The sequence below is a fragment of the Sapajus apella genome, unplaced genomic scaffold, assembly GCF_009761245.1.
Source record: "Sapajus apella isolate SASKATOON/1434 unplaced genomic scaffold, GSC_monkey_1.0 scaffold32, whole genome shotgun sequence".
NCBI lineage: Eukaryota > Metazoa > Chordata > Mammalia > Primates > Cebidae > Sapajus > Sapajus apella.
The window spans coordinates 7,004,017-7,030,911 of NW_022436972.1; the positions used below are offsets into that span (position 1 = coordinate 7,004,017).

The 26,895-nt window shown below is 41.2% G+C and overlaps 1 protein-coding gene and 1 pseudogene across 6 annotated transcripts in view; both read right to left on the reverse strand.

Annotated features, from left to right (window-relative positions):
• The window catches only part of STARD13 (StAR related lipid transfer domain containing 13), a 252,688-nt gene that overhangs the window by 141,033 nt on the left and 84,760 nt on the right, over positions 1-26,895 (reverse strand). The window lies entirely within an intron of this gene.
• LOC116562562 lies at positions 9,134-9,252 on the reverse strand (annotated as a pseudogene).

Consider the following 26,895-nt stretch of genomic DNA (forward strand, 5'->3'; position numbering starts at 1 on the left):
TTCTATTTACACTTCTTTTAGAAACCTCTGTTCTGTTTTCCATAGTGGCTGCACTCTTTTCTATTCCTATCAACAGTACATAAGTGTTCCAGTTTCTCCACATCATTACCAATACTTCTTATTTTGTTGTTTGTTTGTTTTTGATAATGACCATCCCTATGGGTATGAGGTGATATGTCAATGTGGTTTTGATTTGCATTTTCCTGATGATTAGTAATACCAAGAATCTTTTCATCTGCTTCTTGGCCATTTGTATATCTTCACTGAAGAAATATCTATTCGAGTCTTTAACACATTTTTAAAAATCAGGCAATTTGTTTGTGTTGTTGTTAAGTTGTAGAAGTTCTTATATATTCTAGATATTAACCATTTATCTGATGTATGGTTTGCAGATATTTTCTTCCATTCCATAGGATGCTTTTTCACTCGACTGTTTCCTTTGCTGTGCAGAAGTTTTTAAGTTAGATGTAGTCCCATTTGTCTATTTTTGCTTTTGCTGCCTGTGTTTCATGTCATATCCAATAAATTATTGCCAAATCCAATGTCATTAAGCTTTTCTCCTGTTTTCTTCTAGAAATTTTATAGTTTTCAGGTCTTACATTCAGATATTTTACCCATTTTGGTTATTTTTATATGTGGCATAAGGGAAGGATCCAACTTCATTTACTGGTATGTAAGTATCCAGTTTTCACATTTATTGAGGAGACTACCTTTTTTTTTTTAATGTAGTCTTAATGGGCTTGTTGAAGATCATTTGACTGCATACACGAGGGTTTCTTGTCTCTCTATTCTGTTTCATTGTTCCATTTGTCTATCTTTATGCCAGTATCATATTGTTTTGCTTACTGAAGCTTAGTAATATGCAAAATATGAGGGTTCCAACTTTGTTCCTTTCGAGATTGTTTTGGCTATTCAGGGTCCTTTGGGATCCCATGTTAATTTTAGAATGTTTTTCTACTTCTGCAAAGTGAAAAATGCCACTGGGATTTTGATAGGTATTGCATTGAATCTCTAGATCACTTTGAGCAGCATAAACATTTTAAAAATATTGTCTTCTAATCCATGGTATGAGATGTCCTTCCACTTACTTGTATCTTTAATTTCTTTCAGCAGTGTCTACAGTTTTCAAGTCTTTTGCCTCTTTGGTGAAGTTTATCCTTAAGTATTTTATCCTTAAGTATCCTTATTCCCTTTTGATAATATTATAAGTGCTACTGTTTTCTTCATTTCATTTTCAGATTGTTTATGTATAGCATTGCAACTAATGTTTACATGTTGGTTTTGTATCATGCAACTTTGCTGAATTTGCTTATTAGTTCTAACCATTTTTGGTGGAGTCTTTATGGTTTTCTACATCTAAGATCATGTTATCTGCAAAGAGAGATACTTTCATTTATCACTTCCCAAGTCGGACGTCTTGTGTAGGGTGCAATTATTAAGATTGTATTATAAATGAGTAAACTGTGTTCTGTCATATTTATGAATTTGTTGTGAGGATTCCATGAGCTTATGGGTATGAAGTTGTTTTGTAAACTATTTTAGGGCCATTGATTTCTACAATCAATTAAGTGTCAAAACAGACCTCTATTCATAGAAAGTAGATCTAAGTTAATTCTTAGCACTAATGGAGGTCAATAAAGATAGAAGCAATGGAATGAGTAAAAGGAACCTAACGAATGTTTAAAATCTGGCTAAGAAATAACTTGGATCTTCAGCATTACTATAATACAATAGAATAAAACTGTAAATTTTTATTAATGCAGTTTTTATTAATAAAAAATAAAAACTGCATTTTTATTAATGTTAAATTACAACAAAAACTATGATAAAGCAGTTTTCGTTCTGAATCAAATGTATTTTCTAGGCAATTTCAGTCCTGTATATAAAAATGGAAAATAAAATTGAATTAAATAGTATGGAGTTAATAGTTTTATGATTAAAACTATTTTAAAATCACCTTTTCTTTACTATGTATTGAGTCTGATGTATTTCAAGGTTTAGCTGTGTGTCCTTGTTTTTCTGTTCTTAGAGTTTCCGAGCAATTCCTCTAAGTTAGCAGATATATATTACTGCTCACTGTACAACAAAAACAAGCCCAGTCTCTTCCAAACTGCTGGCTTCTGCAAGCATGTATTCAACCTCAGAAAATACCTCACCATCACAACTCTCCTTCCTGCATGATGTGGCTACAGGAATTCCTATTCCCACTCCACTGCTGTTTTGCCAAGGACGGCTCCCTCATTCTATCCCTAGACCCCACTCCATAGCACAATGTACCTCCTTTTCTTCCTCATGGTACTCTTCGGTCTACCACACTCAGCTATGCCTCCTTTAAATACCACAGACATTCATTCAACATTTATTGAGCACTTACATGTTCTAAAGCTCTAAAGTACAAAAGTAAATAGAAATGTTGGAGTGTGGAAGGGTGAATGGTAGGCATCAAAGAGAGGCATTTCAGAGTAAAGACTTTCCTGAAGTGAAGGCACAGATTCCTGCCAGCGTATGACCAATCCTAGGACCTGTGGGGAGTGTAGCTCCTAAGGATGAAGGGTACCTGGGTATGGGGAGGGCTACACCACAGCCTAGAGTGAAGGGCCTCTTATGCCACCTGGAGGAGTTCAGATTTAATCCTATGAGTCATAGGGATTTTCAGGTATGGAATTAATATTTTTTTTCTTCAAAATGATACCTCTAGCAACAGTGCGAAGGATGAACCGTAAAGGACAGAGAACCCGCATGGCTGAGACACTTGTGTCCGGCCAGGGATAATGGTGGCCTGGATTGAGTGGGATGCCATGGAGATGGGTAGGCAAAAATGGTCCCCAGGGCCCTTACTATTGCTCACAACATCTTGTTTCATTCATAGAACTTGGAGACTCTCATATTATCAGTGGAGTGTGAGTTCTTTTGAACCACGTCAGCCTTGCTTAACTGTTAAGCCCAAGCCTGGCACATCTAAGGTATTTAAGCACTGGTTTAAAGGTGAAAAGCAGGAACCAATGGCTAAGAGTAAGATGAGAGTAAGTGAGTGTATCGCTCCCAGGTCCCTAACTTGGGCACTTATTTGGATGAGAATAGAGGTTAAGTATCCCTTAGCTGAAATGCTTGAGACCAGAAGTATTTCAGATTTGTGTGTGTGTGTGTGTGTGTGGAATATTTGCATGATCCAAAATGCTCTAAAATCTGAAACATTTTGAGTGCCAACATGATGTTCAAAGGAAATGCTCATTGGAGAATTCCAGATTTTGGAGTTTGGGATTGGGGATGCTCAATTTGTACCTTAATCTGGGAATGCCGATACCATGAAACCTGCAAATCAGGATGGGGGAGGTGAAGAAGGAGTGTTAGTAAGTTCTCTGTGGATGAGGAATTATTCTCAAAAGATATGAAACTAAAGCTTGGATAGGTAAATAATTTTTCCAAGGTCACATTACCAGGAAACAGTACAGCGACACCGGAATTCAGGTCCTCTAAACCTCAAAGTTATCAGTCACCCTCTCACTCCTTTCACCACTTGTCACCTGTCACCACTCACCCCACCACTCCTCTAGCAGACTTTTTACAGAGACTGCTGCTGCGATAATTCCTCACATCTCTGTGTCTCTTTGAAATTTAGCCTTGCTGCTCCTCTCATCAACAGGGGTCCTCGAATATGGGTTTGGCCATGTGAATTGTTTTGACCAACAAATCAAGCAGAAGTGATGTGCAACTGATGAGCCTAGGGCTGAAGAGGTCTTTCAGCTTTTATGCTCAGCCTCTTGGAACTCTGAGACAAGAAGCCCAGGCCTCTTATCCTTGAGGATAAGAGACCACATGCAGAGAAAACCTGGCTGACAGCTGAAACCAACCTCGAGGCATGTGAGAGAGGCACTATTAGGCCACAAAACTCCATCAAGTTGCCAATGAACTGTCACTGCCCAAGAAAGGTGAAACAAGCAGAAGAACTTACCAGCTGAGCCCTGTCCAAACTGCCAACATACAGAACTGTGAACTAATAGATGACTGTTGTTTTCAGCCATTAAGTTTGGATTGGTTTCTTATGTAACAATAGATAACTGAAACATCCCTACATCCAAATACAACACATTAAGCTGTCTCTGAAGAGAGGAAGAAAGAATCTCCTTATCACTGGCAAGGAGGAAAAAAACTGTCACATGTCAGGAACAGTCCCGCACATGTCAAATTATTAGAAACATAGGCTCCTTTTCTCTTAGAAATAAAAGGAAACTCTTATAACTTTAGAGCTGAGTTTCACTATGAGTTAAATAAGTCCTTGTGGGTCAGCAGGAAACTCAGCATCCTTTACTATTGGTTCTAAGGGAAAATGTTTCCTATGTGAATAAAATAATTTATAAACTAACCTGCTGGTAAACGGAGGATAATTTGTCCTAAGACATGACACTGCATTTTGTAAAAGCAGAGTAAACAGAAAAAAAGACAACAATGAGAAGACAGAACACAATCTTAATCTGCACTTACATCCTTGTAGGAATGTTTACTAAAGAAAAAAATATTCTGTGAATGCAAAAGACTTGTGCTTCGGGAAAGAACAGCTTCTAGCTGTAATTGAATCATTTGGGGCCACAGTCTATGGGTACCCTAAGGTGATTATGCTCAGAATGGAGGCTTTCAGAATGTCATTTAGCAGAAGAAAACATGGCTAGATACCAGTAATAAACTTTTGCCCTTGAGCTACTCATTTTTTTATGGCAAACTAATTGAAACATACAAATCGTATAATGTTCCCTGCTTGTGAGAAGGGGCAGGACTGAAATGCAGATGATTGATTCTGAAATGTAGCCACTAAGATAAGGTTTCTTCTTCAACAGAAAATATGTTACTGATCTAATTTCCATGCAGCCAAGATAAGTGGAACTGTCATTCCGTCCTGTTGGAAAGATCCTTTGTCTTTCATGTGAAAACAAAGCTGCACAGATACATTTTGGTTTCTAAAATAAAATTTCTTTTCCTTTATTCTCCCTTCCTCCTGACCTTTTTTTTTAAAAAGTGATTTATAGAGAGTTGATTAAATCAACTGGTAAATTCAAGAGGCCAGATTCTACTTTTAAATGTATGCTCATAGTTACTGTGGGCAGAAAAATGATACAGCCTAAGGACAAAAATTACATTTTATTTACTGTTCAAGTAAGGATATTTGGAGGGTGCAGGAAAGATGGGGTCGGCCTGTTATCCAGAGAAACACAGTAATGAATAAGCTCAGCTTGGCAATTTTAAAATTCATATTTTAGTATGTGGGTAGGAGGGCAATTGCACTGTGTTCATAGACATAAATGCTTTGTCTGTCTTTTGAAGCAAGAGATAATACATCCCAGGGCTATAATTTAAGACATGTGCATCAGGGGGAAATAAGGAGAAGTGACTTAAGATGAGTAAGTGGCTGTCTTGCTTCACAAAAGACGAAAGCGCTACTGTCGTTAAGTCAGGGTTGGCTAGAACTTTGCCTATTTATTCACTTTCTATGCACCTAATGTTCCCCAGACATGCACACACATCTCTAGTCTATGAGCTTCTCATGGCTGTACCTTTGTCAAAGTCTGTATGTCTAAGAACAGAAAAGCATCTCCTAAAACTAGCCATTTGTTTCAACAATCACAGCTGCTTAAATTTAAGTTTCATATTTCAATGGGTTTTATACCCCAATCAACATATTTTTTAAAAAATTTATTAATTGTATTGAATAAATATTTGTTGAGCAGTTTCTGTGTAAAACACTATGCTAGGTAGGTCCAACAGAAGATCCAAAGATATAGAAGATATTCTAAACCTTTACTCAGCTTATTAGACAAATAATATAATAAAAATATTGATGATAAAACAAAAACAGATAAACTAAGAGAGAGAGAGAGAAGAAAATCCTAGGCAGTGGGATTGCAACAGCAAAAAGAATTGTATCTGTTGCTTCTTGAAAGAAGGACCTTGAAGGACGAATAAAATTTCAATAGACAATGGCGAGGGTGTGGTTATGGAGAGAGGTATAGACTGGTCCAGTTTAAAGGAATGGCTGGGCTGGGCATGGTGCCTCACGCCTGTGATTCCAGCACTTTGGGAGGCGGAGGTGGGAGGATCACCTGAGGTCAGGAGTTCGAGACCAGCCTGGCCAACATGGTGAAATCCTGTCTCTACTAAAAATACAAAAATTAGCTGAGTGTGCACCCAGCTACTCGGGAGGCTAAGCCAGGAGAATGGCTTGAACCCAGGATTCAAGGGCTATCCTGGAGGATAGGAGGCAGAGCTTGCAGTGAGCCAAGATCACACCACTGCACTCCGGCCTGGGTGACAGGGTGAGGCTTCATCTTGGAAAGCGAAAGAGAGAGACAGAGAGAGAGAGAGAGAGAGAGAGAGAGATAGGCAGACAGACAGCTGGCTGGCTGGAAAAAGGCTCAGAAGAAAAGGCTCAGAAGATAATGTGCTGCTCGGTTTGTCTGGAGCCAAGATTCCAGGCGGTAGAGAGTCAGAATGGAGGGGCACTCAGAGTGGGGACTTCGTAGTCAACTCGGCAGGTGATGGGGTAATGTGATGAGCACTGTGCTCAGATGATGGACAGGTAGACACGAATTCCACATGAGGCCTCAGCAACATTGTCGCCAAGACAGCTCCTCCACATGACCAGTGCCCTCTCATTTTTTGGAGTTTGTCTTTCATCACATTTTTCAGGGGGCCTAATATACATTATATTAGATATAATATATATTTCTATCATATATTTTTATAACTTGCTGTATATATAACAGACATCAAATATAATATCAAGTATAATATCAAATATATTATATACTTATTGTATATACACCTTTTCGATTTGCTATATAATGGATATCCCAGTTATATATGTACATGAATGGTCTTCACTAGTAGGTGCTGGAACCGTGATTCACTCACTCTACTACTATCACCCAAAAGGCACCATTCTCAGCACTGGCTGAACTTCCCATCACCTGAGGCGCTTACAGAATAACAGAGCTGAGACCTCAACTCAAACCACTCTCAGCTGAGGTGCCCAGACACCCCAGGTTTTCATAACTGGCCGGGTGATTCTGATGTGCTAACAAAGTTGGGGACCACTGACACAAAGGGGTTTTCATGTAGGTGATTTACATCAACTTCTAAGGGTCCTTATATTACTGCACTTTAAGACCCAATAGGGCTACAAATATTAATTTTGAATAAATGGGCACATAACATTTTAAACTTACATTCCTATTGTGGTCTTGACTTTTGAATGAGTCAGGGCTATCATTAAGAAGAAGAAGGCCAGGCATGCTGGCTCACAGCTGTAATCCTAGAACTTTGGGAGGCCAAGGCGGGAGGATTGCTTGAGTCCAGGAGTTCAAGACTAGCCTGGGCAACATAGTGAGACCACATTTCTACAAAAAATAAAAAATTAGCTGGGCTGTGGTGGCAACTGGCTGTGGTGAGCTGTAATCACGCCACTGCACTCCAGCCTGGGTGACAGAGTGAGAACTTCTCTCCAAAAAAAAAGAAGATAAAAATGGAAGAATAAAGGAATGTAACTTAATAGACTTTTAATGACAAAGGAATTTTTGGGCACTACTTAAAACTGGAAGTCTGTGGCAGTCCTGGGCACATGATCAGAGATTTGTGAGCTGTGGCTTTTAGCGTTACCTGCCAGTTAGGGTCTGGACATGAATGGTGGGTGGCGAAGGAGCAGCAGGGCCTCTGGCCTTAGATATAGTGACCCCCACTCCACACTGCCCCCCATCCCTCTATTCCTCTTTCCTGCTTTTGTCTTTCTTTTCTCCTTCGTTTTTTTGCTTTTTTAAAAAAAATTTTTCCCATTTCTTTCCCTTTTTGTGTCCCACATTTTTATTTTTCTTCTTCCTCCACTTCTCTAATCACTTTATTTCTTACACCATTATCCTTTCCCTTATTCAGTGTTTGGGTGTTCCCAAAATACCGGGATTACGCAATATCTTAAATTATTAGTCGTATTTATTGGATGAGCTTGATGCTCCCTAGTCTTAGATTTTAGGATGGCAAGTTGATCATCTAGTTTTGTATAAAACAATAAATTTTAAATAAGCTATTTTTCACTAATAAGTTGGGAAATCATTTCTACTAAAGAAAACCCCTTATCCCCTTGCCAGATATTTCTGATAAAGAAAGATAAATGAGTACTATATTTTAAAGGCATCCACTGCAAGTGTGCTTCATGAAAAATAGCTGACATGCTACACGACATTGAAATGACTGCTACCTTTAAAAATTAAAATGAGAAAAAAAAAAAACAGTGGGGAACACTATATCATTTCCTAAATGGTAGGAGGATTTCGCAGCAGACAAATCAACAGACATACAGAGGTTATCACTGGCCACAAACAGCTATTTTCTTAGAGACAGGGTCTTACTCTGTCACCCAGGCTAGAGTGTGGTGGTGCTATCTTGGCTCACTGCAACCTCTACCTCCCAGGCTCAAACAATAGTCCCGTGTCAGCCTCCTGGGTAGCTGGAACTACAGGCATTTGCCACCATGCTTGCCTAATTTTTTTGATTTTTTACAGAGATCGGGTCTCGCTATGTTGCTCAGGCTGGTCTTGAACTCCTGGGCTCAAGTGATCCTCCTATCTCAGCCTCCCACGTGTTGGGATTACAGGTGTGAGCCACTGTGCCCAGCCCTATCATAAACTAATTATGTTATTTTACAGTAGCTTTACTCACACTTATTTTGTTTCCTCAATCAGATTAAAATAGCAATAGCAATAAAAAAATCTGGAGAATAGTACTCTGAAAATTCTGAGCACTAGACATTGCCAGGTATTGTTAAGGTAAGTCAGCTACTTTGGGAGGCCAATTATCTCCTCCTAGCTCATATCTGCCAAGCCAAAAGTTCCCTATAGGAAAGCTCATTAGGGAAGAGGAATGAATAAGAATTAAGTGTCTCTCACTTTCTACCAAGGGAAATACATAATTCTGGAGAATCTTATTCTCTCAAAAATAGTATTCACTATCTTGTAACCAATGTCTCCCTTAAAACAAAAAAAGCTCTTCAGAGAGTTGCAGATGTGACATGAAATTACAAGCGTCTCCATTTTGGAACCCATGCTGGTACAGATATAGCCTAAGACTGCATCCTTTTTTTTTTTTTTTTTTAAGCCTACAGCACCCGCTATTTCCAGGCGGTCTCCCATCCAAGTACTAACCAGGCCAGACCCTGCTTAGCTTCTGAGATCAGGTGCGATCAGGCACATTCAGGGTGGTATGGCCATAGACTGACTGCATTGTTTTTAAGGCATTATTTCATATCGCTGAGGCTTTAAACATCACCTGGAACCCTATGAAGTCATGTGGTCCCAGTTCTGTATTTATATAATATGAAATGGCAGCTTTACATTTATTTCTGTGTAATTTCAACCGGTGATTTTGGTCCATTGACCAATTCTATTGAAATCTTTGCACATTCTCAGTCTGTCAACTAATACACTTACTATCGTCCTACAAAACATCCCTTCCAGATGTGCTGCCACTCCTCCCATGCCCCCTAGTTTCTATTTGAACACATATCTGTTCTTGTTTGCTAGACCATAAGCTGTTTGAGGACAAGACTTATGTCTGTCTTGTTCACCACTGGATCCTGGCATTTAGCACAGGGCATGGCATGGTGCAGGAGTTCGATATGCTCTGAGTAAGTGAAAGCATAGAAGGAGTGGGGAAATGGGAATAGGATAAGGAGGGGAAGGGAAGGAAGACATTATAAATAGAGAAAGAAGAGAGAACAAGATAAGATCAAGGAACTGCAACTCATACAGTGTAGAATCTAAGATGCCTGAGCTGTAATTACGTTATTTAACTTCTCTGAGCCTCATGTTTTTATTTATAAAATATCATAACATCAACCTCAGAGGATTGTTGTGAGCATGAGCGGAGATGATGCTGCACAAATATCTGTTCTACAGGAGGTAGGACCCACTGAGGTTGACAGAACGCTTGGGATTCCTTCACTCCACTCCCAGGGTTGCCAGGATGATCAAGTGGCAAGATTCTGTGGCTCTAAGCCGTTTCGGGCTGCCGAAGGAAGTATCTGGGCCTTATGCTCGCTGCATTGCCCCTCTTTCCAAATGAATCACTTCATTAAAATGAAAGGTTTACTAAAACAGTCTGCCAGGTTAGGATGATTCATCCACCCCAGCTGTGGCCGTCATCAGAAAACCATGTGCATTCAGTACAGTTATCAAGCCTGAATAGCCACTAATTTGCAGAGCTTTTGGTCTCAGTGTCATTTATTTTTGTATTTTAAAAGAGGAAGTGCACAAGACATCATTATGTCAGTCCCACATAAGAGGCTGGTAGACTCTTAGTAAGTGGATGCACATGTTTGCATTTCCAAAAGCTTCTCGTTTCATCAAAAGAAAATACACATGTCTAATTGGCGGTTTGTGTAAAGCATGGGCATATCTATATGTTGGGTTATTCCTTCCCTTGATGGTAAGCTATAATGAAATATATTTTTAATGTTAGATGGGAATTTTAAAAGTCTGCTCTCTGCAAACCTCAGATTTACCACCCTATTTAGCTTGTCAACTAAGGCTGCTCCTTACATTAAACGAATAACGTCTAATCCTGAACACAATTTCAAAGTAAATTCTCTTCCTTTTCAAAACAAACTAGCAAAACCTTACTTCTTCACACTGCTGGGAAAGCCTGAAAATCAAAATGGTAAGCTTTATTCATCCTGAAAGGCTAGAGATAAAAAATAGATATGAAAAATAATCATATATTAAATAAGATATTCCTATCATTACTACATTAAATATTTGCTACATGATAAATGGCCCTCTGTCACTAGAAAGGAAACATCATCATCTTCTAACTCAATTTATTCTGGTTATATATATGATGCATCTAGAATTGTGAGTAGCTTTTATATCTCAGAGGCTGCCCTTTATTTGGAACTCCCTGCCTTTAATCCCTCTCTGGTTGCTACACTGTACGTCTTGCCTATTTTTGACAATGTGGAGAGGAGAACTTGGTGAGGCTGGGATGGTCCAAGGGCTTCAAGAGGCTGCCCTGGGAGCAGTGATAACAGAGTGCTAGACATTCCATTTACAATACTGAAATAGCTGCGCAACAGTCATCTGTCATTTGTATTTAACCACAATGAGTAACGGAGAAGATTTTCACTCTATGGGCTATATTCAGGCCCCTCCCTCCTGCATATTTTCAAATGGACTAAACAACCAGTTTCAGCTTTGAACAGTTCTCACTTTATAAATGGAGATCTTTTAGATCCACACACACAGGGCTTCCAACATAATGTTGAAGCTGTCAGAGGAAAACCAATTTTGTCACTATCAATAGTATTGACCCAGCAGGTGTGTGTTTCACTTGAATTACGGGGGAATTGCTCGAAATCACACAATTGAAGACTGCATCCAGGAGAACGTTTGTTTAGACACTTTTCTAACTTTTCCCACATCAAATCACTTAGCAAGATTTTTATCTGAAAGTACTTTTCCAATAAAATTGGATCCAATCCAAGTTGCAGAAGTTTTACAGTGGCAGTAGGTGGTATGATAAGGGCTGTAAAGGACGAAAATGTGTTGCCTTTACTCGAGAACATTAGAGAGCTGGTGGGTTAAAGAAGACGCTGAGCACATCACCCGCCAAGCGAGCTTCCCTAAGTTACTGACCCTGGGCCCATGTCACAGATGATCTAGTAAATTTTCATTTTTTGATTATTTTAGGGACATATAAAAAGGTCACCACCAAACAATTTTCCCATAACACCCAGATCCTAGTATCATGTGATATTTCCATGAATCAGAAAAAAGCCCTACCTTTATGCCTCCAGAACACCATGTGTGTTCTTTGCCTACCATCAACGTAGTCCTGCTAAAAGGATAGTTTTTATGGTCTCAAGGCAATGACTATGGATAGCTGGACTTCCTAAAAGACTTCTTAGACCTCAATAGAAAGACAGGTGCTGCATTTCTCCTTCAAACATGGATTTATGGCGTGATATTCACTATTCTTGCCCTTGAGCTCAAATTCTGGCAATTAAGAATAGATGTTAACATACAGACCATTTTCAAAAGTATATAACACTATAAATGTGCCTGGAAAGAATATATGCAGTAAATATTTCATCCACGGAAAACACAATTATCCCAAACAACATAATTATCCATACAGAACTTAGGTCGGGCACTAAATGAAGGCTGCACCCACAACAAGGGCCCCAGCACGTATCTGTAAGATTAAGCAGGCTGTCGGGCTCTAGCTGAGCGCTGCCGGGCGCAGGGGACCTTCTTGTGAAGGCCAAGGCTGCCGGTCAGTGATCAGGGCGGGGCTGCCTTCCTGGCCACTCTGCTGACAGCTTTACAGCTGTGTGTGCCTCATGTGGCCCCTGAGACAACGATGACCCCCTTCAAGGTATGGGGTTGATTCTACTGATTTATGTCAAGGGTAACTCCAATCTATAAGCATATCATCAAAGCCTGAAATTGAACTTTCAAAACAGTATGAATCTAGAGATGTTACCTAGACTGAACGGGATAAAAATAAAGGCCTCTCTTGAATGGAAACAAATTTGATGAGCCATGAACAAAACCTAAATGAAGGGTTTTCAACAGGCCTGCCACAGACCATGGGGGAACATGCTCTCCAGGTGTGCTGTCAGTTGGTGATCAAATTGTAAAAAGTATTAGCGCTGCAATTGAATAGATACACCACTGGGATGCACAGTCTGTCACACATAGGGTGACCAGCCATCCCAGTTTGCCTGGAATGGTCCTCATTTTAATCCTGAAAGTCTAATGTCTCTAGAAACCATTGACTCTCAGACAAAGTGGGCTGGTTGGTCCCCAGCAGATGGACACTAGGCTGATGGGGGAGTGGGTGGCACAGCAGACTGAGGTCAGAGGCATAGCATGAGGTCAAGTCAGGTGCAAAGAGGACAATTTGTACACTTCACATGCTAGACACCTGAGCAGAGTGGATATGAGAAGGGGGAGTGAGGACAATAGGTTTAACAGTGCTAGAGAGAGAGCACGTGCATATGACAGAGGTGAGCACAGCCAGTTCTCATTATTACTGATTTGTTGAGTATTGTTTTAGGTCTCTCAGTCCCTTCATGGCTGTTGCCTATATTCTAGCATTTGAAAGTATTCTGTTGATACGGACAGGACACAGGGAAACACTGGGTACAACGGGGTGATTCCCTGGCAAAGGCTTTACCCTCAAGCCTGAAGACCTACAGCCCTAAGTGGAAACAGGCATTTCTGTTTTCACGTCCAAAAAGTTGCCTTTTGGCCTGCCATGCCTCCTATCCTGTACCCATATAAATCCTGAACCCCATGCTCCAGAAGCAGATGAGCAGGTAAGGAGACAAGCAAATGAACCGTGGAAGGACGTGGCAGAGAAAGAGAGAAGAAGAAGGACATCTGAACGCGGATGGAAGTTTGGCTGGGGACTGTGGGAGACGAGTTTGGCTGCTGGACGGCCAGGCTCCAGGGCAAGATCATGTTCCCACTCTATCCCCTCTTCTGGCTCCCCATCCATTCCACTGAGAGCTACCTCCACCACTCAACAAAACTCCCGCATTCATCCTTCAAGTCTGCGTGTAACTTGATTCTTCTGGGACACTGGATAGGAGCTCAGGATACAGAAAGCTGTCACACTGGCCCTCTGCCCTTGTGAAAAGGCAGAGGGTCCACTGAGCTGGTGAACACTCGTGCCATCTGCGGATAGCAGGGCTAAAAGGGCACACTGTAACACATGCCCACTTGGGCTCCTGTACCTGTCCATCTGTGTGCTCCCCCACCCCTCAGAGGTTTGATCAGCTGCAGGAACCAAACAGGTGAGCCACACCCTTGTGAGGGGGACCAGGGAATGCTCTCGTTTCACTGTGAATACAACAAAGTTGAAAGCCTCATACAGATGTGTAAGCTGATGTGTATCATTCATACTACTCGGAGGGACCCCAGTGTCACAATTCTTCTTGGCTTGTAAGAGATGGATAAATCCTCACCTTTAGGATGCTGATAAGGACTTTTCACTATTATTATCAAAGCTAAGAGAAATATTTATCCAGCTCCCCACTCTCTAAAGAGAACCACCCACAACTGGGGCCAAACTCCATCCTCCAGGGCCTGCACACCCTGTTGCTATCAACCATACCCCTGTCCACCCTGCCCCAGCCTAATAGATGGGGTGGTGAATAAGGAGAGGGTGTTCATAGTATAGTGAGCCTTGGTGGTAAGTTTCTTCATAGAGATGAGTCTACTCTTCTTATTACAAAGGCCACATCTAATGAGGCTGCTAGAAACAGAAAAAAAAATCAGACTGAACCAGAGTAAGCTCAACAATGCCTGTTCCTTCCCAAAAAGCAAGGGTTGTGCATGAAAAGATCTCCGTCCTTAACTTCCTCTCTGCCACACCCCTCCAGGGCAGGGAGGGGAGGGCTCACGGCAGACACAAAGCTTTGCTTGCAACTGTGCAGGGAAGAGATCTCTAGGAGTTCTACCGACTGTGAGTTGAGGAGCTAACACTAATTACTGGCCCTTCTGCGTATGTTTCCCCAAACTGACACACATCATGATGGTCTACAGATAGTATAAGACTCTTCATAAGCACCAAAGAAAGAACTCGTGTATGTAGGTCAGTTTTTATACCAAGTAAAAATAGAAAACATAAATATACACACCTAAGTTGATTCTCTTCATGTGACCACTTTCCAAATGTGTTCATTAACGAAGCCTACTGAAATACTAAAGGAGCCAAGTAGACGCTCAACAATAAAAAAAGGATTCATCTTCAAAATGAATTTTCAAATGTGGCTTCATGGAGTCCTAAGTTCTGAACATGCCTTGAACCTGTCACCAGCCCTGGGCTGTGACCACTCTGATGTGCAGAGTATTACAGGCCTGGGACCTAAGAAACGATCCCAGGTCAATGATGTGCATTTCATTGTCTGCACCCTCACTGGCTCAGCCTTCCTGAGAGGGCTCCTGCAGGTGCTGGTGGCTAAGAGGCTGTTCGTCCAGCTCTACAGTCAGCAGTGTTGCCATTGTGTCCGCCTCGCTTCCTCCCCTCTTGCAAATGATCACCGGGCACCCAGGCCCCACAGTTTTTACTTGTTCTGTAATTTACTCCTGTTCCTTCAGAATCCATCAGCACATCGACAGTTCGGCAGCTAGCAAACTATTCATCCCAAGTCCGCAATGCAGCACATTTTCTTCTCTAAAATTTTTTTGAAACATCTGCTTTTGTTTCCATGGTAATCACAGGGGTGTTTTTTTTCTTAATAGAACTTTGAACTGCTTTTAAATTCTGAACTGTTACTGCCTTTGCATTTAACAAACTGGAATCAGTTCAAAATGGCTGCAAATACCCTTCCTAGTCAAGCTGAAAGGAGACAAGCATGTTAACAAACAAGACGGCAGAAACAAAAAAATGTTGACTTGTTGCTGCTAACCCCATGTGTAGGTGATGGGCAGGACAGATGAAGATTTCCATAAAGTATAATTTGTTTATATATTAAATTTTTAAAGTTGAAAGTAAACAGACAAGTTTCTGTATCTGAACCACAATGTCTGCAGTGGAAATAAAGAATAATTTAATCCTTATGCCAGATCTCAAAGGTATTTTGAAGAAAAACATGGTAGTCCTTAGAGTCTCGCTACATACAGATACAAAAGCTACAAATTGACACTAAGTTTCTTTTCAAGAAGATAGGCAGAGCAAATTAAGCCCTAACCAAAATAGGAAAAGTTCCCAGACATAAAGTTAACATATTCAGTGGTTAAACTTATTGACTGGAAGTGATCATGACTATATAATTAGAGATGTTCAATTAAGGCCATTTGACATATAGAACTGGAAAAAAGGTGCAAAGTCTGACCTGCAGATGGAGATCTGGTAACCATCCATGTAAATTTGGTAACAGGACCATGAATGGGAATTAAACCTTGGGGAATACAGAGCTGGGTGGAGGAATAAGAGCCACTAGCAAAGTCGGTAAAAACAGTCAAGAGAAGCAGAGAAATGAGATACTAGTGAGGTCAAGGCAGGAAGACAAGTAGGAGGGGTCACCAACTCTGAAAGACTTTTTCTCATTTGATGTCCCATGTACTGAATGCCAAGCATGGTATTTAAAGGTGTATCTATATCTGTACCTGGATCTTTACCTATCTTTCTAGGAAATACAGGGACATAGAGGGAATATGAATGATACCACAGCAGCTGCCTTGGAGCCCTGGAGCCCAAAGACACTGAGATGGATATATCTAAGGAGAGGAGGAGAAGGCGGCAGGCAGATATGAAAAAAAAGTGTGGATTCCCATTAAAAAGGGATTTGTAAGCAATTTACAGAAATATAATCTACAAGCCTCAGGAATTATTTTGCCCTTACTTTTTAAGAATTGGGATTATTACACTCATAATGAGAGTCATAAATAATGAACAAGAAGGAGGTTGGTTATTATTGTTTGTTTAGTGTTACCAGCCTTTTTAATTCCACACAAGAGGGTAATAGAAACAAAGCCGTGTGGCTACCTTGCAGTTTGAACATTTCTGGGAATTTGCATTTAACAAGAAAAGATCATTACTGTAAATATATTTTCCAATTTGTAACAGCTGAGACTCATAAATGGAGATTATACGGCACATAACAAGTGACAGGTTATCAGTATGTGTTGGCAAGAGCCCTTTGGCTATTAAAAGATAATTAAAACTCACTAGAATCTTCCAGCTGCTTCATTTAGTCATTTTGTTTTATATGAATGTGATAAGGCTCTGATGCATTTTAAATGGACAGCTCCTCTTTTTATCAGCTTCTTGGGTTAAGCCAGTGAGAGTCCCCTCATTTGCAAATCTCCTTCTAGCTACACAATTTACACAAAGCATCTTCCTCTGGCTCTATCGTCAATGATTCTGGTTGCCATGGAGAATTGGGGGTCATCTTTTATCTGGCATAGTTAAAGCAAGCAATTGCCCACCCATATTATGTGATTGGAGTGAATGCTTCCATAACCATTTTCCTTAAAAAATAATAGATGTGCTAGAGAGCAGTTGTTCTGTGTTCTCAACAGAGAGTGAAAAAGAACAGGTTTCAATTGGATTTCGATTAAACTTAGAAATAGTTTAATGGCTATGAAGACCAGAAACACATTATCACAAGACACCATGCAATCGTCAATGCTGGAGATTAGAAAGAAATAAAAAAAGAATGGCCTTTTCAGTGTGTATTGTTTACATGCTCTCCAGCTGGAAGGCACTCGGATGGATTACAAAACATTTCAGGCTATTTCTAAATGCAGAGTAGTGGAATATTTCCGAGAACCATTCTTGCAATTATTTTCAATTAAATCTTTATGTGTAGTTTTTCTTACACAAGTACTAAACAGAGCCATATACACTTTTATGGTCACGCTGATTTGGAGAAGGATGACAAGGATCAGCGTGAGGGAATCCTGCGATGCACAGTCAGTTCTGGAGCCACAGTGACCTACCCAGGCGTTTGCTTCCATACAGAAAGCAAGGTTTCTCCTTGATTTGCTCTTCCTAAAACATACCACGCTCACTTACTCTGCTTGACTTCAGCACATGAGATCTTTTTCTTGTAAGTGTCTTTCTGTTCTTCGAGTGTCACACCACACTGTTGACTGCTGGAAAACAACATCCTCTGTTCTATCTTTGCTGCGCTGTCTCCTTCAGAAGTCAGCAGGAACATTGCCTAATCTTGGAAGCCTTCCCTAGGCATTAAGTGTGGACTCTGGAGCTCCTCTTGCACTTGCACTGATGCCTACCCTTGTACTTCTGTCCTGTACTGTCATTATCTCTCTACCTCCTTCCCTTCCTCCCCTGACTCCGCTAGAATGGAAGCTCCTGGACGGCAGGCCCACGTCTTGTCTTGCCGAGCTTCTAATAGGTGCTGAATAAATGTTGAATAAATGCGGGAATGGATGAGAAAAATTATCTTTTGAGAAACAAACTGGTAAGATTTCTATGGTCCTTATTTTCATAGGGACTAACAGTATCTTTTTTCTGAGATTTTGATAGAAATTAAAAATTAATAGAGAAGCATATATCAATAAGGAGGATACTGGGCAAGAATGTTCACAGGAATAAAAAGGACTTCTTCAAAATGGGGCTCTCAGCAATGCCTCCACTCCTAAACTTCACACTGGCCTTGGTGTCAGTTCCCATAATCTGATGCAATCTCAACCCCGGGTAGGGGATGCTTCCTTTCTTTTTACACTGCTGGACTCCATCACATCTACACACCTGTCATGCAAAGAGAGCACTGAAAGTGGTTTGTGCATTCTTATTAGGTCTCAAAAGATCAAGGGCAAAGGAATCCTCTGTTCACGGCTCATTTGGGCCTAGGAAATCGCCAATAAGTGATAACACCCTTGCTTGAGTTTAAAAATCATTACCAATATTCCAAATTTAACCTGAACTGAAAACAAATTTAAAACTTGATTCATATCTATTTTTGCAGGCCCTTCCTAGCAATGATGACTTTCCAGATCAATATGGTTTGGCTGTGTCCACACCCAAATCTCATGTTGAACTATAACTCCTATAATTCCCACATGTCCTTGGAGGGACCTAGTGGAGGTAACTGAATCATGGGGCGAGTCTTCCCCCATACTGTTCTCATGGTAGTGAATAAGTCTAACAAGATCTGATGGCTTTATAAATGAGTTTCCCTGCACAAGCTCTCTCTTGCCTGCTGCCATGTTAAGACATGTCTTGCCTCCCCTTCACCTTCCACCATGATCATGAGGCCTTCTCAGCCATGTGGAACTGTGAGTTAATTAAACCTTTTCCCTTTATAAATTACTCAGTCTTGTGTATGTCTTTATTAGCAGCATGAGGCTGGACTAATACACAGATATCCCCTTCTCCAATCCCACCTTCTCTCAAAGTTCATCTTAAATGCATCAGCTTTTTATTCTACAGTAAATGCTACTCCAGCCTTACTAATACTGGCTTTATTCTAAAGAGCCTGCAAAGGCTTCTTAGCATTAGAAGGAAAGTAAACAGTTTTTGATCTTTGGTTTTAAGAAACACAGTTACTCTGTGGACCTATAACGCTTCCTGGCTTTGCACCTTTCTATCTTTAAAACAACAGCTTTCAACCATAAAGTCGTGGGCACACCAGCGTGAGGCGTGTAGCAAGCGTTACTAACAAGACTGCCAAAACCCCATTCACCAAATACTTAGAAATTTGGCAGTTCTGGGCCAGGCGCGGTGGCTCTCCCGTGTAATCCCAGCATGTTGGGAGGCCAAGGTGGGAAGATCACTTGCAGTCAGGAGTTCAAGACCAGCCTGGCCAATGTGGAGAAACCTCATCCCTACTAAAAATACAAAAATTGGCCGGACATGGTAGTGCACGCTTGCAATCCCAGCTATTCAGGACGCTAAGGCAGAAGAATTGCTTGAACCCAGGAGGTGGAGGTGGCAGTGAACCAAGATTGTGCCATTGCACTCCAGCCTGGGTGACAGAGTGAGACTTCATCTCAAAAAATAAAAATTAAAAAAATTAAGACAGTTAAAATATCTCATATAATTATCTCATAACAATCCTTTGAGGTAGGATGTATTAGTCTAATTTCTACAAAGAACCTGAGGCACTATGGGATTAGATAACTGGTCCATGGTCAAACATCTAGGCCTGGCAGAGCCTGGGTTTTAACCCAGGTCTTTCTAGCTTTCCAGCCAGTGTTCTTCATGATTACATCAAACTGGCTCCCATATAGTTAAAACGTAAAAATAATTTTAAATATACATTTGCCATAGATTCAAAACCACCCCTTATCATAGCATCTTTCACACTTATTTGTGATGAAAGAGGAAGGGGTGCATTTCCAGCTGGTGGTCTGGGAGCTGTGCTGGCCGTAGCTCGCAGTGGGCAGCCATTGCCAATGCTGCTTCCACAGTGGAGGCAGGTCTATTTCAGTTTCATTTTACTGCCCTCCACATTTTATGGGGGAGGTCATCAAATCCTAAGCCCAAGGAAGTGTAAATATCCACTTTTATCTGTTATTGTGAACACAGGTTCAAAACTGTGACTTCAAAGCATGGTAGACACTTTCCTGAGACAGAGCCTGGCCACTGTCCAAGCTCAGGGCTCACTCAGCCCTTTGAACTGCTATTACCCCCCAATCCATTCATTCAGATCCTTTCATGTATCTGTTTTGTACATCAACTAATATCCAGATATTAGGACTTCTTTTATCTACATTTGAAACCAAAATTTACCATACCAAAATATTTACATAAAAGAATTCATAAATTTGATTTTGAAACTCTGTGTAGTGTAATACCTTGATAAACAGGATTCTTTTCCCCTTGAAAACATAAGTACTTCCTGAATAAATGGAGAATCAGACCCTTCAGGAAGTCTGATAACTTGAAGAAGAGTTAAGACTTCTTCCTCTGAACTCCTAAGCCACGTCCTTCCCATCTTCATTAGAGGGCATTCCTGGTGTAATTATTCAGATTCATGCCTGTCTTCTCGCCAAGTCCCTATAGGGCAATAACTATGATCTACTCATCTCTCAATTTACAATCTCCAAAGAAGACTCTGGTACACGGAAGGCATTTAAGAGACTTTTGTTAAAAGATTGAACAAAGGAATGAATTCATTTATATCTGTCTGGGGATCGTTATTTTTATCTAGATCAATGGTTCTCAATTGGGGGGATTTTTGCTCCCCTGAGAACACAGGGCAATGTCTGGAGACATGCTTGGTTTTCACAGCTTGGGAGGTTGGATCTCTTCTGGTATTCAGAGGTAAAAACTATGGATGCCATTTAGCATCCTACAACACATAGGATAGCCCCACGAAAAAGAATTACCTGGCCCCCAAATGTCGATAGTGGGGAGATTGAGAAACGCCAATTTAGATAGAGAGTATCTACAAAAATTCCATTGGCAGGCAAGAGATCTCAGATATAATCCAGCTCTCCTTTTAGAAAAAAAAAACGCTGTGGCACCCACTCATATCATTTATAGAAACTATTTCACGGAAACATAAACCAAATTGGAGATCCCAGGTGGTCATTTTCATCTCACAGCTCATTTTTGTTCTCCCAGCATAAGCCTCAACTAGATAACATCTTTGGACTCTCAGAGGTCAGCATTTATGCGCTGACCCATAGCCCAGAATAACCCAAAGAACGAGACTTTCATTCAATAACAGTGGCATTATTTTTTATTGTGGGTCATGGCTCATAATATGCAATTCAGCTCAAAGGGAAAGATACAAAACATTTGAGATGACTGGCAGGAGAAAACTCTAAAAATTCTCCAGCACAAAAGGGGATTAAAATGTCACAGGAAATTTTTTTCTTGAAAATGGAAAGGCTTGTGAATGCTTCATTCTTTCCAGAACAGTTAAAACACTGTATGCACGGGCTGCTTGGGATCGGAAGGCAGGGCAGCCTGTTCCTTTTGTTCTGTTGCTCAACCCTAGAAGGCTTTCCCTGTTGAACTCGAGCCCAGGAGCAGTGAGAAGTTAGGGGGAGGAAGATGCTTCATCTAAGTGAACAATCTGGATTGTATTCATCCTCCCTCTTAGAAATGAAGAGAGACTGCCTTAAGCTGGGAAGCAAAACAGACTGAGCAGGAACAGCCAAGTCTTTCACTGAAGATAACATTTGCCTGACATTTTAACTGTCATCTATTACCCGAAGACTCATTTATCCAAGGCCAAATGAAGCCAGCTCTTGCACTGACATGGAATCCAAAGTGATAAATACGTCTATCAGAAAGGATGACTGCCGCGACACATTCTGCATCAGGTGGCATGAATCAGGTGTCAATGGGAAGCTGGGCCCTGTCTACCTGCCAGGGGCCTGCCTCTGCGAGAAGCTCAGTCCCGTTACTCTCCAGTCACCAGTGAGTAGGGGGACCTCGCACAGAGGTGGCAGCCCTGTGCTGCAGCTGTACTTTTCAGCCTGCCTGTTAGACATGATGGGGGCTCTAAAGGGGTAATGAGTGTTTCTTTCCTGACAATCTGCATATGATTCAAGCTTTCTGGGGTTTAAATTAATTTCCTATTTGGCATGTTTGCAGGAGGAGAAAACAATTATCTCCAAAATTACAAGTAATTAGCTGTTCGCTTATTGTTGTGGGATAAGATCTTACTTCCCTCCCACACCACACACACACCACACACACACACACACACACACACACACACACACACACACACACACACACACCCCTATGCTCTAGCTTTTCAGTTGTTATTTACAAGTCTCAATCTCAGAGGTTAGAGTCCAGTTCCCACCCAGGCCTTACCGAAATCTTCACTCTGCTCACGTGAGCCCTGCCTCTGGCTCCTAATGAGTAAAGAAAACTGCAGGAGCACAATGTCCACCCCAGTGACTTCTGCTCATTATATGGGTGTGGTGGATGCCCAGAATTCCAGAAAAGCAAGAAAACCCACTACCCCCTCCACGTCCTCTCTCTATAGGCAGGTGGCAAGGCCAGCTCAAGTACCATAGGAAATAAAGGCACAAAACTGAGGCTCCCAAGATGAGAGTCTGCATTCTGGCTTCATCATTTACTAGTTGTAGAGCCTTAAGCAAGTCATTCAGCTTCTCTGAACCCGTTTTCTCATTTTGTAGAAGGATTATAACCGCCCCCCACCCACCGCCCCGTAAAGTAGCGTTTCTCAACAGTGGCACTATTTTGGGCCAGATAATTCTTTGGTGTGGTGGGGGGCATCCTGTACACTATAGGAAGTTCAGCAGCATCACTGTCTATTGCCCACTAGATGCCAGCAGCACTTACCCCCTAGTTGAGATCATCAAAAGTATCTCCAGATACTACCAAATGTTCCCTGGAGGGCAAAGCTGCACCTGTTTGCAAGCCTCTGCTGTAAAGGAGCCCCCTGTCCTTTAAATGTTTAATAAAACATCACCCAGAAACTTTAATTCTACCACCAAGGATTCAGGAGCAGCAAAGTAAACAGCTATAAGTGAAATGAGAGAACTTTTAGCAGAAAACCAGGTTTTGGATAAAATTGAGTACCAATTGGCTTTGCTTAGAAACCTTGGATTTTGTTTTAATCTTGGGAAGGGAGTAGGAGTATGTTCTTCTTTCCTGTTTCATGGGGTTGTGGGGGCTTAAATGAGCGAACGTATTTGAAACTTCACAGAATGATGCCTGCAACTATTCACACAGTCACAACCAAAGAATTAGTGCAATGCAGCTGGCATATGCGGAATGTCACCCGGGCACTCTCTTCATGTTGGGGACAAAAGAACATCACGTGATAATTCTAGTTGCGGCATTCAGTCAAATAAATCAGTTAGGTGCCAGCCACATCCCAGAAAAAAAATGACAGAAACCCAGCACTACTGAATTTGTCCAACATATCTATTTTTACATCTGCAAATTCTTTGACTCTCCTCCCATCGAATAATGGGTCTGCTCTTCTTGAACCTGAGCACAGCTTTATGACTATGTTGACTAAAAGAATACAGAAAAAGTGACACGAGGCAACTTTCAAGGCTGGATCATAAAAAGTCACACACTTTTGTCTTGCTCACTCTTGAGATACAGTCTCCATACAGGGAAGAAGGAAACCTGGGCAACACATGGACACATGTAGATGTGCCAGCCCAGCTGCCAGTCTCACTGAGGTCCTGATCGAGAGGCAGCATCCACTGCCAGTCATGCAAGTCCCCAAGGCTTTGGATGCTCCCGAGCCCAGTCACTGAGTCAGGTACAGCCTGCAGGTCTTTCCAGCCCATGTCACAGTCATCACGGAGCAGAGACAAGCCATCTCCACTGTGTCTCTTCCAAACTCCTGACCCACAGAATCCATGAGCATAATAACATGTTTGTTTAATGCCGCTAAGTTTGGGGCTGTTTGTTACATAGCAACAGTCATGGAACACACTTCCATGAAGTTCAACCACTAATTGCCCAAACAACATGCCTTCTGGGGGACTCGGGTCCTGTTGGTTTAGCTCAGCTGGTGATAATGTCAGAAACAGCCAGGAAATGAGTCTATCATTGGCATGGAGAGGCAATTAGGATCATGTATTTTATCAGTGGAGTCCAGAGGTCTTTCTTGACACATAGAAGGGATTGCAGAGGTTATGACCTCTTCCATGCCACCCGTGAACAGAACAGCTTGATCAGCAGGAAGGAGAGAATTGCATTTACATATAAATGTGGGACAAGAACACTAAGTGAACCTTCAAAGAAGAAGGCACCCTTGAGAAGCCTGGAAACTTCTGGAGCTGGTTATGGGTCAGGAGCAGCCGGTTCTAGAGAACAACCTGACATTGACCCAGAGGCCGGGCATTGACCTCTCTAGTTCTTGCACGTTGGGAGAAGTCACAGGAATGGCTGTGACCATGACCTGCCAAGTAGAGAGTCTTTGCTGACTCAACAAAAACCTCTGCCCATCTTGACCCATAGAGACAACTCGTCCTGATGAAGAAAAATAGAATTGGCCTGCATTTGAGGGAAATGGTGAAGCACTGCTTTCCAAACAGGACTCAAGAGACTAGAGTGTGCTGAGAGAATAGTGGAATGTGTGCAGGGGCGCTAAGGAGCTGAGAGATCATTCAGGGTCATCTGTGCATTTTCAGAGTAAGCCAGTTCTCCGAAGTGGCTTCTTCCTCCTTGAAGCACACAAACTCTGTTCCCTGAAGCTTCCTTACTCACTTCATTTAATTTGGATTTAACCTGCAGCTAGATTCAGAATCTGAACTACAATTCAGGTAGAGAAGTTAAACTCTATATTAATAGCTCATATAAAGTACTCTAATATATGAGTACTTTTTATTCAGTATCAGTGGGGCAGCTGCCTGAGGCAATTTCCTGCTTCATTAAATATTTAAAATCTTTACTTCTGGAAGAGCTCACATTTGAAAATCTCCTTCTTGATAAGAGGCTGACTGGCTACTTAGGAATTTGGTGTAAACAACATGAACAGGTGTCCTCTAGGGACATTTGTTTATTGAGTTTCTTTACAGATTAATCCTGGGGTTTACAGCTATTTCAGACATGTCCCAATTTAACTAGTATTTCGGTTTATTCACATTTCTAAAATCAGGCACTAAATTATGTTGTATTGGGGCACATTTTACTCCAAGAACTATAAAACATGACATAGTTCAAGCTAACTACAATGTTAGCAGTTTAAAATTCAAACCTCCTTACCACTCATATTAAATTCATTCAATGTTAGCAGTTACTGTGTTTATCCCTCGTCCATACGTGTTTAGTCATGCCAAAAGCAGGAAGAAAATGTATACAGTTCCTGTGAAATTTCTGTTGTAAGGTGACCCAGACTTCACTAAGAATTCCTGGTTACACAAATCACTGAAGAGGTGTCTTGAAGTAGAATAAAAATCTCAAGCAGAAGGTACAGTAATAAATTCAAAGTAATGGGCTCTTATCATGGGGAGTAGGGAGAGAACATGAAGAGATATGTTAGGAATTGTAAACATAAAAATTTTGTAAGGCATATAAATATATTCCATCCTGAAAAGTTATGGAGCTATCGTCTGTATTTATAATTTATTTATCACCATAGTTAAGATCCTCACTCCTCATGGTATTTTTCTGAGCAGTCACTGTAAGTGCAGCCGCAGCAGAAGCAACAACCACTCTAAGGAGAAGCCAGGAGCTGTGGAAGAACACAGACAGCAACAGACAGCCGCGGGTTCACTTCCTGGCTCTGCTAGGTATTTGTGTTTAACTGGAACAAGTGACTTTAACCTCTCTGGGTTTCCATTTCTTACTCTTTAAAATGGGAACATCAATGGTACTTCCTCTTCTGAGGATTATATGATGTAATTATTGATCAGGTTTAGACAGGGCCTGCACAAAGTACATGTTCAACCATGATGACGACCTCTCCACATTCAGTCTGGCCACTTCAAACCCATGTTTATTTATTCATCTTTCTATGCTGCTCTTTTTATCCTATTACTTCCCTACTTGAAAGCCCTCAGGAGCTCCCTATTACTGATCAAATAAATTTCAAACTCACTGTGGTCTGACCTCAAATGTTTTTTCCAACCTTACCATCTGTATTTCCTATAACCTCCACAAGTCACTGAATTTGGACTACATTCTTAATCGCTTAACTCATACTTTTCAACTCATTCTGTTGCCCTGCTTAGGACAACCCTCTGAGATTTCTGCCCAGTGGAAACACAGCTTCTTCCCACAGCTCATGCCGACTGGTCTTCCCTCTTTACCTTACCACTCTGTTGCCTACACATACTTCTGCATATGTTTTGACAGCCTATTAGTCACTGAGCAATATGCTCCCTTGAATTGTCAATATTTATGACAGTTTATATGTCTTACCACACTTAATTGTAATCTCCTGGAGGGCAGTGATCCCATTTTATATAATTTTTGCATCATACTCAATCCCAGAAAAGATCTTGCACACAATCGGCTTTGAACAAATATTTGTTGAGGCATTGACTACGCTAGGTTTTCCAATAGAAGAGATGATGCAGAAAAAGTGATCTCTGTTTCTAAAATGTAGTCTCTCTTAAATATCTGTGATAAGTTACTGCTATGTTACTAAAGTTGTATTCGTGAGAAATTTACCACTATCTTATCGTAATCCTTCCAGGAGGAACACAAACTCGAGTGCAGTGGTGGCAGCACACAGCTAAACTCTCTGTAGAGGATGGGCCCTGGTTTTTCAAGGACAGTTCACTTTCACAGAAGAGAGAGGGTTCCATGTTCCCAGACTGAAACCCACCTATCCAAATTCGAAGGAAGACACTTAAAAGGGCAAAAACTGATGCTGCTGAAACCTCACAATTCCTCAGACAAGTAATAAGAAATCCTCCCTCAACCCTCCAGTAACAACAGGCATGGACACCTTCTGAAAAAGGGACAGAAGCTGAAGCA